Source organism: Sapajus apella, unplaced genomic scaffold, assembly GCF_009761245.1.
Source record: "Sapajus apella isolate SASKATOON/1434 unplaced genomic scaffold, GSC_monkey_1.0 scaffold6, whole genome shotgun sequence".
Classification (NCBI taxonomy): Eukaryota; Metazoa; Chordata; class Mammalia; order Primates; family Cebidae; genus Sapajus; species Sapajus apella.
Genome location: NW_022436946.1, coordinates 37,245,789 through 37,262,653, shown reverse-complemented (window position 1 = coordinate 37,262,653; position 16,865 = coordinate 37,245,789).

Sequence of the window (16,865 nt, the reverse complement as noted above, 5' to 3'; positions counted from 1 at the left end):
TGTTGACCAGGATGGTCTTGACCTCTTGACCTTGTGATTCACCCGCCTTGGCCTCCCAAAGTGCTGGGATTACAGGCGTGAGCCACCGCGCTCGGCCGGATTTTTCTTCTGAACTTCAGACTTGTATATCTAACTACACCTCATCTCTTGAAAGTCTGATGAGTGTCTCAAACTCAGCATAAGAAAACAACCCTTCCCGACCATCCCCCTGCAAACCTGCTGCACCTTTAGTCTCCCCCATTTCAAATGGTGCTGTCTCCATTCTTCTAATGCTTCAGGCCCCAAATCTGGGAGTCATCTGTGACTCTTCTCTTTCATACCTACATCCAATTTGTTAAAAGTCCTGTTGACTCTATCTTCAAAAGCAGTCCGGAATCTGGCTACTTTTCACCATTTCCATTACCACTACACCGGTCTGAGCCACCATCTAAATTAGGAGTCAGCGTCCTCCAAATAGGTCTCCATGATACTATTCTCATTTTCCCGTGTTCATTTTCAACACATCAGCTGGAATGATGCTTTTAGAATATGTCAGGTCAAGTCACTACACTAGTGAAGAATCTAGTGGCCTAGAGATCTTTTTTGAGCACCACCTCTTACTTTTCTGACCTACTTTCCTTCTCTTCTCCTTATTTATGTTTCTATTGCTTCCAGCACCTTTTCCTTCTTGTTTTTGCTGCCTGGAATACTCTTGCCCTAGCTGTCTGCCTGGCTAACTCCCTAACATCTGTAAGTGAAGGTGCTGAAATCCCACTTTCTCAGGCCTGCTCTGATGACCCTATGTAATGCTGCACCCACGTCCCTGCTTGCTTTCCTGTCTTCCAGATTTCCCTGACCCTGCTCCTCTTTCTTTTTTCCCTGGCACTCTTCCTAACAACACTTTGTGTCCCCAATCCCCATCAAACACCCCCTGGAAACAGATGTGTTTCAGAATTTAGTCTTTTTCATATTTTAGCAGAGAATGCAGTGCATATACCATATCTTAGTGAGCTGTTTTCAAATACAGTTGTATTTCTGAAGCAAAACACAGAAATATGTACATTCACTATAATAAAGACTATACATAGCTGCTTGTCACTTCAGTTCAGGTCAGTTGCATTGATAATTGAAGAAAAAAAATCCCAATTTTTAGATCTCTTTGGAGTTTGATTTGGCAGATAAGGGATTGTGGGCCTGTATATAATTATTTGTTGCATTTGTCCCTCCACTGGAGTGGTAAACTCCCTGAGGGGGGTAGTCATGTTCTTTAAATCGCTGACATGCTCCAGATGCTGAGAACAGTGTCTGGCATGTAGTAAATGCTCCATGTATGTTGCTGGAATGAAAGAATTTGTCACACAACTCTTCCTTTCTTTCTTCCAGATTTAATGAGCTAGTAATTGTTTATTGAACATGTATTTATGCCTCACATATATGCTTTTCTAGCTGGATTTTCTTTTTTTGAACCTTTAATTCTGCCCTTTTTCTACTTTTATTAAAGTAGTCAGGTCCTCCACAGTTTAGGCCAATCTTATCCTTTAAGTATCCCCTTGGAATACAGTTTGTGATGCCCTTTTCCTATGAACTGCTATGGTAATTGTTTTTCTATTAATACAGCGTTTGTACCCAATATTCATACACTTCATTTTTTGTATTAATATTTTTTTGGGTAAATAATCTTCACTCTATCTAAATAGTAAGCACCTTGAAAGTAAGGGCTATAATCACCACCACCACTAGCAGGGTGTTAAGTAAAGCTCCTATTTCACAGTTGTAGGCTCACCATTTAACAAGTTAATATGTTTTGTGGTTTTTGTACTAGATGCTAGGACTGTAATGACTTATTTGATCCCCTCCTTACCCTGAGAAAATATACTGACTGTCTAGTGAGGGGGAAAAATAGGCTATTACAACAGAATTGCTTGGAGCTATGGTAAGGGAAGTCAGGGACTATGTGCAGCTAGCCCTGCCTTGGAGGACCAGCTATCCTCCTTAAGATACTGGAAGCTAAGACGTAACATAAAAAGTAGGTGTCACCCAAAGCAGGAGGAGAGGGAAGGGGAAAGAATGCTGCAAGCCGAGGGGGCTCAATCTACAAAGACCTGGAAGTGAGAGAGAGGGTATGTCATTATATAAGGCACTCAGAAGATGAACTAAAGGCGTTTTGGGTGGCTGGGATACAAGTTGCAAGGAAGGTGAATGGTGGATTGAAAGATAAACCTGGTCTTGAGGAAGTCAGAAGCCAGACCATAAAGGGTGTTGAACATCATCCTAAAGAATTAGGGCTTATTATAAGAAAGGTGGTGAATTATTCAAAGGTCTATGATGTGCTCGGACTTGCATTTTTGAAAGATGACTTTAGCTAGACTGTGAAGAATATATTGGAGAGATGAAGGCTGGAAATAGAGCAGTCCTTTATTTTTCTAGTATTTGTGGCAATGCCTTCTTGAATAAATGTGCTTGACATTTATCAAGCACATGTAGGATGGAAAATAAATCTTAATGGTTATGCTGAGGAGAATACAGGAATATGGTAATGCGTTTATTGATTAAAAGGTTTTAGCTTTTATTTTGTGATCTTTGGAAAATAGATTTCCCCAAACTAAAACTAAAATGCATCCATGAAACATCTGAGTGGCAGGCATGTGTTCTACAAAACACGATGCTATACAGGTTGAGCCAACCCTCGGACAGCAGAGACAGACTCCAGAGGGTAGGGAAAGGACAGGTCAGAGATGCAACAGAAAGACTGACAGTGACAAATGGGGTGTGAACTCTGGGAGAATGAAGAGCCCAGTGTACCTCACACTCTATCCTGATGAAAGCAACCCTCAGAGACCCTTAAAGAATGAATCTGCTAAGCAGATGCCTTCAATGTGTCACTTGCAGACAAAGCTTTCTTTGCTAAAACCCCTCTTAGACGATGAATATGTCTGGTGAGAGGAATAATTTGTCAAGCTAATTTATTATAGTCCAAGGAGGTCTCTGAATAATAGGAGACACTAGAGAATAGAAGGTAGTTATCTAATGGAGTGTTAGTAATTCTCTTCCCCTGAGACTGGGGCCTCTGTTTATTTATTTGTTTTTGGTTTTGTTGCCTGCGTGAGGCTAACATTGTTCTCAGCAATTTGGTTTTGTTAATAATAGTCCATTGCTTGTTCATTTTGAAAATGAGAAAATGTGAACACTGTGTGGGAATGCTGGATTTCAAATGGGATTCACCAGGGAAAATTGGGTCTGAAACTTAAAGCCATGGAGAAAACAAACGGTACAGCCTGCTGCTGCTCTGTTGCTTGGGTGTGAATCTATAGGATCCTCAAGGAAAGGACAACTAAAACTGGGTTTGTAAGGCAGTATCTTCTGCTAGTGAGCTCCCTCAGAAGAGCTTGCAACCCAAACCCAAACCACTAAGCATTAAAAGAGAACTTTTATTTTTCGCTTTTGTACAGTAAGAAAAAAGAATCACCCTACCAAAACAAAACAAAACCAATTTATTAGTAACTAAATGGGAAAATTATTGCCATTTTGATAGAATCATGTTTTAAGGGAAATTGTTAACATATCTATTCCTAGCATAATAGATAATAGGGCTGCACATTTCTGAAGGAACTTTTTTCCTTAGTCATAGTAATGACTGTATTTATCAAACTATTATCAAGAAAAAAGAGAAAGAAAATCAGAAAGGGAGAGAGAAAAAGAGAACATATATGAGCTTAGTCTGCTGGGATGCTCCATGACCATTATTTTTAGGTCTGAGGTTGTCCGTACTGAATCCAATCAGTATTTAGCCCCAGTTTTTAGTCTTAGTTTTATAACGCGCATTTCATGATCTCCATAGCAGCATTTCAGGAGGTAAATAATTAATGTCTCACAGAAGAATTTAATGATTTCAGAAGCAAATAGAAAACCTAAAATAAATTATTCCCTAATTAACTATCATGGCAAGAAATATTAAGACAAGGATTATAAACAAATCGTCACAGCATTGTAGAAAGAGGTATGAGCTCCAAATCTGTGAGTTGTATAATTTTAGAAAAATATTCTACTTCCTATCACAATTTCTTATTCTGCCAGATGAGAAGTTTGGATTAGATGATCTCCCTGGCTCTTTTCAGATCTAAAATTTTTCATATGAAGTAGACACCTTTAAATCCAGACAGTAAATATTTTTATTGCTAGGTTTTGGAGGTCCTATGATGAACAGGATATGGGCTCTATTTTTGCAGGTTCACATAATGTGGCATGAAGTTCTCATTTTGTGCAGATGTGCAAATTGGGTAGTATTTTTGCTATTTGTTTCTGAAACATATTAATATAATTCATACAAAAGCTTTCCAGTGAAACACAAGTAAATGCTAATCTATATGGTCCGTTGGTGTATTTTTCATGCTTGTGAGTTCATAAGGGTCTCTTCAGCCTGTGTTGATGTACAGCTGGAGGGAGACTTTTAGGGTAACCTCACAGATACTATAGTTCGTGGAGATTTGTTTGTATGTGTTTGCACAAACGTACAAATTTACTCTTTAGTCTTGTGAGAGGTCTTCCAATGCCGAATTATACTCACAACCACTCCTTCCACCCACCCACATGCTTTCAGCACAAAAATTCACTGAACTCAACTGTAAATGGTCAAGTGTCTGACCAGATGCTACCATAAGAGGAATTTTATCTACTTTCCTCCTAGTTCTCAAGTGAAGCGGTGACACAAGTAGAGAAGAGTATTCTTATCCGAATTCTGAGAGCTTTACCTGTTTGTTTCCTGCCAGGCACAAGTGTGAGTAGACAGTGCTATCTAGCACATGCATTGTCTAGGTCTGCCAGCTGTGGCTGTCAGTGGGTTCCATGGTTCTAAGGTCAGGCTCCTAGAATGGCACATTTCAATGTCCACATGACAATGATTTGTAATACTAATCAAAGTCTTTTATTCTACCTTTTTATTTTTAGAATGTTCTGACTTTTATGAAATGTTACAGAGTATTTCCTCTGAAAAGCATTTCTGGGAAAATGCCTAATACTCCATGTTACTTTTTTTCCCCCTAAAAGTTCACTCAGATAATACACAAGACCTTTTTGGACTTTCAACATTCCTTAGCCAGATGTTCAACAGCAAATATTTTCTCAGCTGGAAAAAAGAAAAAAACAGTGAAACTTGACAGCAATGGTGGGAATTATCAGTATCAGTGAACACTTATTATTATTATTTTTTGCTTTTGCATGGAAGACTGGCAAAAATATTTGAAATAGGAATCTTAGTCCTATCTTTAATATACCTTAATGAATTCCAGCTCTGGAGTAGCCAAAGAAAATTGATACTGGGGACTGCAGAATGTACAAAAATATGGAACATATTCAGAAGTTATTACTGTGCATTCTACTTCCAATCATAGGTTCTCTCAACCTCTGTGTGATAAATGAACCTTCAGGGTATGTTTGCATTGACATTTATGAGTTTCAAGAATAAATGACCTGAGTTTTTTTGGAGAGGCGTTCCCTAGAGGACTTAAAGGTAACTGAAATATCTTTGGCCCAGAATGTTTCTTACATAGCTTTGATGCCAGAGAATTTAATTGAATATGAAAACTCACTTAGGAATAAAAATCTGAAGGCACTTTGGGCATTGCATTATGGGGCTAAGCCAAATATTTCCAAAATACTGTACTTCAAATGAAATTTTCATACATTTGGCTTGTTAAATATGATTTAAAAATTTCCTAGAGAAGGAAAGGACATTTTGAATCCACGATATTAAAAAGAATGCTAAATAAATTGGAACACAAGAAACCATTGGTTTGAGGCAACCTTGAAAAGTAACAGCTTTTTTTATCAATGAAAGGAATATATTACTTCCCTTGGTCTGCTCCTTCCCTCCTTTATCTTGAAGATATTAGGGTCCACTTTATGGTCTCTCCCAGCCTGTATGGTTACTTGTTCCCTAGCTAAAATAATTTGGAAAAATCTAGAATCCACTCTGCTGCTTTCTCCCACAATCCTCAGATTCTAAAGGGTTCTCAAGTAAGTAACAGTAGGCAAAGCAGTGTCCTTTTAACTCAGAATATCTGTGGATTCCAACTTGGGTTTTTCAGTTATTGACTTGGGATCTTTCCAAATCTGAATCATATTGTAGACAAGGCTCCCTCGTTGTGACATGGTAAATTATCTTATAATTAAAAACTAAGTTGTAGGCCAGGTGTTTTGGCTTATACCTGTAATCTCAACATTTTTGGAGACCAAGATGGGAGGATGGCTTGAACCCAGGAGTTCAAGGCCAGCCTGGGCAACACAGTGAGACCCAATCTCTACAATAAAAAATTAGCCAGATGTAGTGGTGGGTGCCTGTGGTACCAGCTACTCTGGAGGGTGAAGTGGGAGGATCACTTGAGCCCAGAAGTTCAAGCTGCAGTGAGCTGTGATTGCACTACTGCACTCCAGCCTAGGCAAGAGAGCAAGATCCTGTTTCATAAGAAAAAACAAAAAACTAAGCTTTTATCTTAGAAATATTTTTAAGATACTACAGTCAAAACTGGCATACTAGAACACTATAAACCACCACTGGAAATTTTGGCATTTTAACTTTGAGAATGTGACATTAAGTGTGCATTGACAGGTTACTTGAAATTTGAATGTTAGAATGTAAATCTTGGAAATACTTGGGCTTAAAGAGCAATCTCAACTTATTAAATGATATCACCATGGACTTTTAAGTAGATGTTAAAAATCCTTTAAGAAATCTCTTGAGTTTAATTAGCATAAATTTTTTTAATCTGAAAAAATTCCCCTCACTTGAATGAGTAGAGTTGATGATACTCAAGTTCTAATGTCAGGGAAATGCAGTCCATGGAGTCACCTTCCTGCTCAAATCCTTCTTATGGTAAATACTGAGTGTAGGGAATTACCATTACTTATTCTCATCCCATCTCTCTTTCTCTCTCAGTAGAAAGAACAATGTTTTTTTTTTTTTGGTTAAATTTTATGTTTATTCCCCAAGCCATATTAAATTTATTATATTATACTAAATTACAATATATAACTTAAGTGGAAATATTAAAAGGCTTACTTGTTTCTAAAGGGATTAGCAAAATATTTGGAAATTTCTTTTGTATTATTCACTCTTTGAATAATGCTAGTATCTGTGATTTGGTTGAAAGATATCTTTTCGATTATGATTGAAACACCTAAAGTCAGCAAAGTTGGATAAAATTGTACCTTTATCACACCTTGATGTTATAGTTCTACTGGAAGGGTAGACAAGCAATTGACATACAAATAATTGAACATTCATTTGCTGTTCACACCAACCTGAAGCCTGATTACTTGCTAGAGAGCTACCTTTCACTTCCTCAAACCATTTTCCAAGCACTTTTGATTTCAGAATTGGCCCCAATGCAAGGAACCAGAAGTACGGAATGTACTGCCAGAAAATCTCTTTGCATTCCTGTTATTGGAAGCCAATAGGCTTAAAACAAAGAAATCTTTTAAAGGAAATTGTAAAGGACATATTACACAAAGATTAGGCTAAATAAATGAACTTAAACATTTTGAATGATGGTTGTTATTTTGCCTATCAATAATTGTAAACATTCTGAGTTATTCAAGGTGATGGATAACTGAAAATGTAACTCTATGTAATGTTCAAATATTTAGAGTGTTTATAGATGTAGGATATTTATATCATAGTATATATGTGATAGTATATCATGTGTATGATATAAAATAAAGCCACATACTATTAGTAAATCTTAGACTGGCTTTTTCTCCTTATATTACCTAGTCTCAAACTGACCAATTAACAATTAGCTGTTCACAAAACTGCCCAATTACTAACATCACTTAGGTGGTATTAAAAAATACACAGGTCAGGTCTTTGAGTGAGTCCTTCTTAAAAGCTTCTAATTCAGCAGGATTGGAAAGTGTCCCAGGAAGTTTTTTAAAAGATCTCTGGGTGGTTTTGAAGATAGACCGCATTTCCGATCTTTTCACTTTAACCACCTGTTAGCCAGGTACCTCAGCTCCTTTGGAGATGGAGTGAATAAAGTGAACCCTCTGCTTGTATACCAAATACTAGGGTACGCTGCATTAAGGCTAATCTCTGGTATTTGCCATTATATATGCCAATATCAACATAGATAAAAGAAGAACGAAAACAATTATAGTAATGGGAAATCCACTTCTGAAGCTGTTGACTTCAATCTTACAAATGAATGGAAATTTCTACTTAGAGAAATCAAATTTGGGAATAAAAATGGAAAGTTGTCCCTCAGTGGAATGAAAGTGTGCTGGGAGACCAAATGCTAGAATTTTAACATACTATCTTTTATTTCCTTATGAAATTCTATTTTCTTATTACAAAAGTCAAACTTAGGCAATAGAAAAAATGTTTTTAAAATTAGAAAATAAGCGAAGGTACAGAGTGTTTGAGTGACTTTGCAACCATTATGAGGCAGAAACAGAATTCTAGCCCTGCTAGGTGTTACTCTCAACAGCCATGCAGGCCTGTTGGGAGGATGAGTGGACGGGATGTGGATGTGGGCTTGCAGCTTCTAAACCTCCCCTCTGTTCCTGCATTTCTGTTTTAACATAAATATTTGAGTGTTAGAAAATTAATTAGGAAATCTTTAGGTTTGTTGGAGACATGTCGTGGTGCTATAAAAATAGCTTAGGAACTATAGATCTAAATGTACCTGTCAGGCTGGGTTTTTGCCTCAGCTTTTTAACTTTAAACATGACCAATGGGAAAAGAGAGATTTTTACGAATAACTAGAAACTTTCACTTGTGATGCATTTTATTTTCCTTTTCTTGGTAAAATAATTCTGATTTTTTTCTTTAGATCTCAACCCCCCCCCTCCAAGTGACCACTGTAAATTTCTAAATATATGCAAGCATCCCAAGAATATATCTTATTTTTTTCAGGCTAACTTAACAGTTGGATACCTGTTCCTAATAAACAGTCACTTTTATTTCAGGCTGTGAATTCAGAAAAGAAAAATATGAGCCATCTCAACAGGGTTTGCTATTTTAGGAGTCTTCTAAGCTTTTGTGCTCGGTCATGCTTAGCTAACACAAAGCTCTCTCCCTGGGAAATCAGCCATCTTAATTGCTCAAGCTTTCATTGAAGAATATTAAAAGTGACCAGAGCCCAGAGGGTCAGAGTCATAATGATGAATATTTATTGCTATTCTTATGTCCTCATTGTTCAGTGACACACAGAAGCATCTCTACATTTTTAGTATCATGTAATCAGCATCAAATCACTTTCTCTGGAAACCTTGACCCTGTTTCTGTTAAATCACATGCACACTACTAAATGATTTACAAGCTGCCCAGCTTAGCTTCTTCTTTTCCCTCTCTCCAGTGATTGCATTTCTATTTTTTTTTTAACAACAAACTTCTCATAGGTCAAAGAAAGCCTCACCTCAAGGAGGTCAAATTCCCTTTTCCTTCTCATTCCATTAGATGAAACAGGACTGGAACTCATTCTCAGTGCTAGGTAATATGGTAGCCTAGTGCTGTTGAGTGATAGAAACCTCCAGGCTGACAGTTGGTTTTGGATCATTTCAGACACAAAGGAAATCTACTTATTCTGAGGCTGCTGTGGAGGCAGCTGGCCTGCAGTTAAGCAACAACATAAAGATCATGACTGCCCAACTTCGAAATTCTAAAACAAATGAAAAAAAAAAAAAAAAAAAGAAAGAAAGAAAGGAAAGGAAAGCATTTGTCCAGCATCCGTTGTTAGAAACTTTCTCTTATGAACCTCAGGATGTCTGTTTCTAGAAATGTCAAGTGATATTGCTAAGACTAGTATAATGTGGGCTACTGATAATATGGGGAGATGAAATAATAAAAATAGAAATTTTGTCTCTGTTAAGGTGAAATCTAAGATACAGAGATCCAGTTGTGTTTTAGGGTACATATCAAGACATCTAATCGAATAGGCCCTTTGTTTAGTTTCAGATTTCTTCCAAATAGTCTTTTTATATCCTCAATAAATAGTATTTCCCATTCCCAGCACCCCTTGTATAGTCCTTCATGTATAAGGGATGTTCAGTCAATCACTTTTGAAAGGCACCTTATCTGTTAAATTTGTCAGATAATTTTAAAAAGCTTTAGAGCAGGTGTGGTGGCTCACTCTTGTAATTCCAGCATTTTGGGAGCCTGAGGTGGGAGGATTTCTTGAGCTCAGGAGCTTGAGAGCAATCTGGGCAGCATGGCAAAAACTTTCCTTCATGTAAAAAAAAATTATCTGGGCGTGGTGGCACATACCTGTAGTTCCAACTACTCAGGAGGCTGAGGTGGGAAGATCACCTGTGCCAGGGAAGTTGAGGCTGCAGTGAGCCATTATTATGCCACTGCACTCCAGCCTGGGTGACAGAAAGAGAGTGAGATCCTGTCCCACTACTCCACCCCCTAAAAGAAGTTTGATCTGTTAGATTTCTTTTGTTTTTTTTCTTATGAAAAATTTCCAACAATCTGCAGTTACTATTGCATTTGAAAAAAAAACTTGGATTTGCTTTTATTGATTTATTTAGAGACAGAGCCTTGCTCTGCACTCAGGCTGGAGTGCAATGACTGCAGCCTCTGCCTCCAGGGTTCAACAGATTCTCCTGCCTCAGCATCCCAAGTAGCTGGGACTACAGGCACGAGCCACCACCGCCTTGCTAATTTTTGTATTTTGGGTAGAGACAGGGTTTCACCATATTGGCCAGGCTGTTCTCAAACTCCTGATCTTAAGTGATCCACCTGCTTTGGCCTCCCAAAGTACTGGGATTAGAGGCTTGAGTCACCATGCCCAGCCTGGTTTGCTTTTAATATTTTATTATGAAATATTTTAAACATAAAAGAAGATAGACAATACAGCTAGTGCTCGACTTACGACCACGGTTGGTTCCGACAGACCAGTCGTAACACAATTTGGTTGTAAGTTGAATAGGCTATATATACAGTACTGTGAAATGATGTTATAAAAATCTTTAAGTCATATTTTATCATAATTTTCTTTCATTATTGTTATATATCATAATTTTCTTTGTTCATTTTATGCCATTTTTATCATCTCTACACCATTTTGTTTCTTATTTTTACATTCGTCAGGTTTGAGTAAAACACTGCATCACCAGTACAACTGGTTTAATATTTGCAAAACATACAAAATTACAAAATACAGGTGCATACAAAAATACAAAATACAGGTGTGAAAAATACCATAGGAAACATTTTCCCAATTGCAAAACATATCAAAATATATAAACAGTTGTGGCTAGCGATTGTGGTTGTAAAGTCGAATGGTCGTAAATTGCATAGGTCGTAAGTCGATCAATACCTGTAATACAATAAACACCCACATACCCATGAATAAGGATTAAAAAGAAATCAACTTTATCCCAAGTTGTTTGTTTCAGATATCTTTTTAAAAAGAAGCAGAACATTGCAGATATAGTTGACGGTCCTACCACTCCAGGGATCTGTTCTCTTTTTCTTTCCTCCCTTTCTCAGAGGGTGCTGCTACTTAGAGGTTGATGCATGTCACTCTCATGCATGGCTCATTGGTACATGCTTATAACTTTTCCTGTATAAATTGCATATATTTTACTACTTCATTTACTGTATAAACAATATATATTTTACTATGCATGTATTTGCTTATAAGATAGTTGGCAACACACTGTATTTATGATTTTCAAATTTTCTCTTCTTACCCAATATTATATTTTTGAGATGTATCAATTGTCTATTCATCTAGTTAAAATTTATTGCTTCTCCAACTTTGGAAAAGAAAGTTTTCTGTTTTTAATAATTTTCAATTTATTATGAACCAACGTCTTATTAAAATGTACTAAAATAAATTATTAGAAACATGTAATAAAACACAAGTTCTACATTTTTATATTGCATTTAACAGATAAAAATTATTCCAAGTTGCTATTAAAGTTTCTAAATATTTCCTCTCAATTTCAGCTCTCTTTTTTTACATAGATTGATAGATTAAAGACTTCGATGTAAGACCTAAAGCCATAAAAACCTGAGAAGAAAACCTAGGCAATACCATTCAGGACATAGGCATGGGCAAGAGCATCATGACTAAAACACCAAAAGCAATGGCAACAAAAGCAAAAATAGATAAATGGGATCTAATTAAACTAAAGAGCTTCTGCACGGCAAAAGAAACTATTATTAGAATGAACAGGCAACCTACAGAATGGGGAAAAATCTTTGCAATCTACCCATCTGACAAAGGGCTAATATCCAAAATCCACAAAGAATTTAAACAAATTTACAGGAAAAAACAACCCCATCAAAAAGTGGGTGAAGGATATGAACAGACACTTCTCAAAAGAAGACATTTATGCAGCCAACAAACATATGAAAAAAAAGCTCATCATCACTGGTCATTAGAGAAATGCATCAAAACCACAATGAGATATCATCTCATGCCAGTTAGAATGGCGATAATTAAAAAGTCAGGAGACAACAGATGCTGGAGAGGATGTGGATAAGTAGGAATGCTTTTACACTGTTGGTGGGAGTGTAAATTAGTTCAACCATTGTGGAAGACAGTGTGGCAATTCCTCAAAGATCTAGAAATAGAAATACCATTTGACCCAGTAATCCCATTACTGGTTATATACCGAAAGGATTATAAATTATTCTATTTTAAAGGCACATGCATACATATGTTTATTGCAGCACTGTTCACAAGAGCAAAGACTTGGAACCAACCCAAATGCCCATCAATGATAGACTGGATAAAGAAAATGTGGCACATATACACCATGGAATACTATACAGCCAATAAGAAAGGATGAGTTTGTGTTCTTTGCAGGGACATGGATGAAGCTGGAAACCATCATTCTCAGCAAACAAACAGAAGAACAGAAAAGCAAACATCAAATGTTCTCACTCATAAGTGGCAGTTGAACAAGAACACATGGATACAGGGAGGAGAACATCACACACTGGGGCCTGTTGGGGGGTCAGGGGCTAGAGGAGGGATAGCATTAGGAGAAATACCTAATGTAGATGATGGGAGTGATGGATGCAGCAATCCGCCACAGCACATGTATAACTATGTAACAAATCTGCATGTTCTGCACATGTACCCCATAACTTAAAGTATAATAAAAATAATAATAATAATAATAATAATAATAATAAATGATTTGTCAACTGACACTGATCCATGGAACATGCTTTGAGTATAATAGGTCTATATCATCTATTTTCACCACTGTACTTTATTTTATGGCCTGTAATTGTAGCATTTCCTTATTAACTACTTTATTAGTAATATCTAGTTTTTGCTATCACAAACAGCTTTCCAATGAATATTGTGACCTAGTATATGGCTCCTTGTGCAAAAATACCAGAAAGCAATTATTTAGTCAAAAGATATTATTGTCTTCTTCCTCAGTGGTCTTAATACATTTTTGCTTGCATTGTCCTAAAATAATTTTAAAAACCTAAACTCTCACACATCTTTATACATATATATATATATATATATATACATATTAATAAATGTTACATGATACCACTATATATAAATATATATGCATAATTATAGAATGGTGTGTATACACAGGCTAGTATATACATATACATTTCCTAGCTGTGACCCCTAAAAGAGCCTAAGAGCAGTGACATTCCAGAAAAAACAAGTGCACCAAGCATGTAGATCCGGGTTTCTATTACCACTCTCTGGTTTAAAAAAAGCAGGGCTTTTTGGAAAAATGGCTGATTCTAGAACTGAGTCAGGGAAAATACAAGAATGGCTCAGAGAACTTGAAAGGTTAGAAAGTAAGAAATGCTTTGAAGACAAAATGATGAGGGTCAAAGTGACACAGGAGCCAAGCTGAAAAGCTGTCAATGGGCAAGGCTGGGACAATTTGGGCAACAAAATAAATAAGGCAGTATTAGATTATAACCTAACATATAAAATAAACATCCACGAATTTACAGAAATAGAAATACATGCTCAAACAAATAAACAAATTAGGAAGAAGAGACAAATATTCAATATCGAAGAATTTCAAATAATTATATATAGATAAAACTTCTTCAGGGAAGTGGGATACAACTCCTGGAGGCCTTAAGTGAGGACTGTGAATACTGACTTCCTTTCTAAGAGCACAATATGGGTCTTGGTGGGAAGGTCAGGAAGAGCAACTTTACGCTAGAGAGATCTGACAAACACAACTGCAATTGGGCTATCAAAGAGTATCCTCAGTGATGTCATCTTGATAGAATGTATCTTTGATATGACTTGATGATAAGGATAGTTTACCTTTGTGGTCTTCCATTACAAAATGCACAACCACAGTCTAACCATGAGAAAAAAATGTAGAAAAACCCAATGTGAGGGCATTTGTCAAGGTAAAACAACAATAACAGCAACAACAACAAAAACCAAAAAACAAAGAAAGATTGACAAACTGTCATAGTCTAGAGGAGTCTAAGAGGACATGATGACTAAATGTAATGTAGCAACCTGGATGGGATCCTGGAATAGAAAAGGTACATGAGGTGCAAACTGAGGAAATCCAAATAAAGTATGGAATTTAGTAATAATCATTTATGCATATTGGTTTATTCATTGTGACCATAGTAATGTAAGATGTTAATAATGGGAGAAACAAGGTGCAGGGAATATAAAACTCTCCATGCTGTCTGTAAATCTGAAATTATTCTGAAACAAAATGTTTATTTTTATAAAAAGGCAATTGAGAAAATGTAATAGAACCAGAAACATAAACATTTACATAAATACTTGTACCCCCCAAATAAAACAAGTAGACATACATGTAAAAGTTTATTTTGGGATTTTCAATTCTGATCCATGATTTAGATGTCTCCTTACACAATGCCACACTAACTTAATTTCTGTAGTTTTGCAGTGCATCTTGAAATCAGGTAGTGCAAATCCTTCAACTCTTATTTTTCAAAGCTTTTTTGGTATTCTGGGTCCTTTGCATTGTGATTTATTATTGCAATACCTTGCCAATTTCTATTAAGAAAGACTGCAGACATTTTAATAGACATTAGATTAAATAGATACATACATTAACCTGGGAGAACTGACCTCTTAAGATATTGTCTTAGAATCTATGAATACAAGATAGCTTTTCATTTTGTTAGAGATATTTAACTTCTCTCAGCAATCCTTTGTAGGTTTTTGTGTACCAGTCTTTCATTTCTTTTATTAATTTTTTTCCTATGTATAGTATTTATTTTTGATGCTATTTTGAATAAAATTGTTTTCTTAATTTAAACTTTTGATTATTGCTGTATTAAAAAGTACAATTGATTTCTCAATTTTGATTTTGTATCCTGCAACCTTTCAAAGATGTTTATTAATTCCAGGTTGTTTTCCTTTTTTTGTTTAAATAATAAATATTTTGCTTTATTTGAAAAATAAACTATGGAAGAAAACAATGAGTGCTCATCATGAGAGAAGGCAACAGATTATTTTAATTCATTTTATCCTGGCCATGATTTTTTTTCTTGATTTTTTTTAAAAATTATACTTTAAGTTCTGGGGTACATGTGTAGAGCTTTCAGGATTGTTGCATAGATATACACATGCCATGGTGGTTTGCTGCCTCCATCTCCCCGTCACCTACAACAGGCATTTCTTCCAATGTTATTGCTCCCCAGCCTCCCCACCCCCTGCTATTCCTCCCCTAGCCTCCCACCACGCAACAGACTCCAGTGTGGCATATTCCCCTCCCTGTGTCCAAGAGTTCTCCTTGTTCAACACCCACCTATGAGTGAGAACATTCAGTGTTTGGTTTTCTGTTCTTGTGTCAGTTTGCTGAGAATGACGGTTTCCAGATTCATCCACGTCCCTGCAAAGGACACGAACTCACTGTTTTTTACGGCTGCATAGTATTCCATGGTGTATATGTGTGCCACATTTTCTTTATGCGGCACTTTTTACAATAGCAAAGACCAGGAACCAACTTAAACGCCCATCAACGATAGACTGGATAAAGAAAATGTAGTTGTTTTCCTTTTTCTGTTTCCTTAAGATTCTCTACATACAATATCATGTTATCTGCAAATAAAGACAGTTTTATTTCTTTTTATCCAATCTATACCCCTTTAATTTATGTTTATGTCCTAATGGCACTGTCTGAAATCTCTAGCACAGAATTGAATAGAAGTGATGAGAGCAAATGTCTTGGCTTTGTTTCTGATCTAAGGGTGAAAGCATTCAGTCTTTTGCTATTAATAGGACGTAAATCTTAGGGTTTTTAAAGAGGTCCTTTATAAAATTGAAGCTGTCTTCTATTCACAGTTTGTTGAAAGTATTTTTTAAAATCATAAGTGGATATTGGATTTTTCTCAATGCTTTTTGGAGTCTCTTGAGGCAGCCATGTGGTTTTTGTCTTTTATTCTGTTGATATTGTGTATTATACTATTTGATTTTTGGATGTTAAACACACTCTGTATCTTCACATCCAAGTGGGTAAATCCCACTTGGACATGATGTGTAATCCTTTTGACCTGTTAATGAGATTTGGTATTGTTAATATTTTGTTAAGGATTTTTCTATTTGTATTCAGTAATCCTAAATGAATTGGTCTACAGTTTCTTATTTGATGTCTTTGTCTGGCTTTGGTATCAGAGTAATGCTAACTTCATAGAACGAATCAGAAAGTGTTTCTTCCTCCTTTATCGAGTTTGTGCAAGACTGGTATCTTTTCTTTTTTAAATATGAGGTAGAATGCACTAGGGAATTCAGGCTTTTCTTCAAGGGAATGCTTTTCATTACTAATTTGACTCCCTTCCTTCCTTCCTTCCTTCCTTCCTTCCTTCCTTCCTTCCTTCCTTCCTTCCTTCCTTCTTTCCTTCCTTCCTTCCTCTTTCCTTCCTTCCTTCCTTCCTTCCTTCC